Genomic DNA, 3707 nt, shown 5'->3' with positions numbered 1-3707 from the left:
AACTTAATAACCTTATGCTGAATGATAGCTGGGTCATAACGAGATCAAGAAAGACATCATTAGATTTCTGGAACAAAACAATAATCAAGCCATCAAACTATCAAAACCTGTGGGATACTGCAAAGACAGTTTTTAAAGGGAAATTTATAGCATTAGATGCCTTCATCAAGAAAACAGAAAGAGGGATGGGAGTGGTGGCTCATGCCTGTAATCCTAGCACTCTGGGAGGCTGAGGCAGATGTATTGCCTGAGCTCACAGGTTCAAGACTGGCTTGAGCCAGAGTGATACCTCATCTCTAGAAATAGCTGGGCATTACGGTGGGTGCCTGTAGTCCCACCTACTTGGAAGGCTGAGACAAGAGAATCATTTGAGCCCAAGAGTTTGAGGGTGCTGTGAGCTATGACACCACAGCACTCTACTAAGAGTGACAAAGTGAGACTCTGTCTCCAAAAATAAAAAATAAAAAAAAAGGAAAAGAATACAGAAAGAGAGCAAGTCGGCAACCTCACTGGCCATCTCAAGCAACTGGAAAAGGAAGAACAATCTAATCCCAAACTCAACAGAACAAAAGAAATAACCAAAAATTAGACCAGAACTAAATAAAATTGAAAACAAAAGAATTATTCAGAAGATCAGTGAAAACAAAAAGTTGGTTCTTTGAAAAGATTAATAAAATTGATAAACCCTTGGCTAGACTAACCAGAAATAGAAAAATAAGATCTCTAATAACTATAATCAGAAATGATAAAGGGGAAAATGTTAGATACCACAGAAATACAAAAGATTCTCAACAATTACTACCAAAAAACTCTATTCCCAGAAATATGAAAATGTTGAGGAGATGGACCAATATCTGGAAGCACAATACCTTACAAAACTCAGCCAGAAAGATTTAGAAATCTTGAATAGACCAATATCAATTACTGAAATAGCATTAGTTATACAAAATCTCCCCAAAAATAAAAGCCCTTGCCCAGATGGCTTCTGAATTCTATCAGAATTCTATCAAATCTTCAAAGTGGTACTAGCTCCTATAATGCATAAACTTTTCTAAAATACAGAGAAAGAAGGAATCTCCCCCAACACATTCTATGAAGCAAATATCCCCAAACCAAGAAAGGACCCAACAAAAAAAGAAAACTAGACCAATATTGTTGCAAAAATATTCAATAAGATATTAGCAAACAGAATACAACAACACATTAATAAGGTTGTACACCATGATTAAGTGGATTTTATCCCAGAGACATAAGGTTGATTCAACATACAAAATTCTATGAATATAAAACACCACATAAATAGAATAAAAAACAAAGACCAAATGATTCTTTCAATTGATGCAGAAAAGGCTTTTGATAATATCAAGCATTTTTTCATGATAAAAACACTTAAGAAAATAGGCTTATATAGAACATTCCTTAAACTGATAGAGGCCATCTATAGCAAACCTACCTTCAATATCATATTGAATGGAGTAAAACTGAAAGCGTTCCCACTCAAATCTGGAACCAGACAAGGACGCCCACTGTCTCCACTGCTATTTAACATCGTGTTGGAAATCTTAGCTATCATAATTGGGCAAAAGAAAGAGCTGAAAGGAATCCAGATGGGGACAGAGGAGGTCAAACTCTCTCCCTTCATAGATGACATGATCTTATACTTGGAAACCCCCAGGAACTCAACTACAAACTTCTTAGAAGTGATCAAGGAATATCCTGATCAGTGTCTCAGGATAAAAAAATCAACACTCACAAATCTGTAGCCTTTGTATATGCCAAAAATTGTCAAGCCAAGAATAAAATCAAAGACTCTATTTCTTTTACAATAGCACCAAAGACTGGGACTATATCTAACAAATGATGTGAAAGATCTCTATAAAGAGAATTATGAAACTTTGAGAAAGGAAATAGCAGAAGATGTCAACAAGTGAAAGAACATACCATGCTCATGTTTGGGAAGAATCAACACTGTTAAAATGTCCATATTATCCAAGGCAATCTATACATTTAATGCAATCTCTATCAAAGCACCAATTTCATAATTTAAAGAACTTGAAAAAATAGTACTTTGATTTATATGGAATTAGAAAAAACTCTGAATAGTAAACACAGTTTTTAGAAATAAAAACAAATCTGGAGGCTTGGCACCTGTAGCACAGTGGTTATGGCACCAGCCACATGCACTGAGGCTGGCAGGTTCAAACTTGGCTCAGGCCAGCTAAACAACAATGACAACTGCAACAAAAAATAGTTGGGCATTGTGGCAGGCACGTGTAGACCCAGCTACTTCGGAGGCTGAGGCAAGATAATTGCTTAAGCCCAGGAGTTGGAGGTTGCTGTGAGCTGTGACACCAGAGCTCTCTACCAAGGTCAACATAGTGAGACTCTCTGTCTCAAAAAAAAAAAAAAAAATCTGGAGGCATCATGTTGCCAGATTTCAGGTTATATTGCAAGGCTACAATGATCAAAACAGCATGGTACTGGAACAAAAATAGAGACATAGATCTATGGAATAGGATAGAGAATCTAGAGATGAACCCTGCCATGTATTGTCATTTAATCTTTGATAAGCCTAACAAAAACAGCAATGAGGAAAGAATCCTTATATAACAAATGGTGCTGGGAGAACTTGTTACCCACATGTAGAAGACTGAAACTGGACCTGCACATCTCACCATTGACAAAAATTGATTCTTGTTGAATAAAAGATTTAAATTTGAGACACAGAACAATAACAATTCTAGGAGAGAGTGTGGGGAAAACACTTGAAGATATTGGGCTGGGAAAAATCTTTATGAGGAAGGCCCCCTCTCCCCAGCAATTACAGCAACAGCAAAAATAAATAACTAGGATCTGATAAAGCCAAAAAGCTTTTGCACAACTAAGGATATCACAAACATAGCAAATAGCCTTCAAAATGGGAGATTTTTGCTTATTATGAATCTGACAAAGACCTGATAACTAGTAGCTACAGAGAACTCAAATTGAGCAATAAGAAAAGTGAAAACAACCCTCTCTATAAGTCGGCAAGAGATTTGAACAAAAACTTCTCTGAGGATGACAGACAAATGGCCAACAAACACATGAAAAAATGCTCATCGTCTTTAATCATCAGAGAAATGCAAATCAAAACCACTCTAAGATATCATCTAACACCAGCAAGATTAGCCTACATCACAAAGTCCCAAAACACCAGATGCTGGCATGGATGTGGAGAGAAGGGAACACTTCTACACTGCAGGTGGGATTGCAAACTAATACAGAATTTTTTGACAGAAGTATGGAGAATCCTCAAAGATCTATAAGTAGATTTTTCATTTGACCCTTCAATACCATTACTAGGTATCTACCCAGGAGAACCAAAATCATTTTACAAGGACATTTGTGCCAGAATGTTTATTGCAGCTCAATTCATAATTGTCAAGTTGTGAAAGCAACCTAAGTGCACATCAAGCCATGAATGGATCAACAAACTGTGATATATGTATACCATGGAATATTATTCAGCCATTAAAAAAGATGGAGACTTTACATCTTTTACATTTACCTGGATGGAGTTGAAATACATTTCACATATCAAGTTGAAACACATATTGCAAGAATGGAAAAATAAATATCCAATGTACTCCAAACTAATATGAAATCAATATATAAACAATTACATACTCATAAGAACAATAAAACACTAATATAGTCCAGTTTGGCAG

The sequence above is a fragment of the Otolemur garnettii genome, unplaced genomic scaffold, assembly GCF_000181295.1.
Source record: "Otolemur garnettii isolate 467f Iridium unplaced genomic scaffold, OtoGar3 scaffold00032, whole genome shotgun sequence".
Classification (NCBI taxonomy): Eukaryota; Metazoa; Chordata; class Mammalia; order Primates; family Galagidae; genus Otolemur; species Otolemur garnettii.
Note: the sequence above shows the minus strand (reverse complement) of the source record.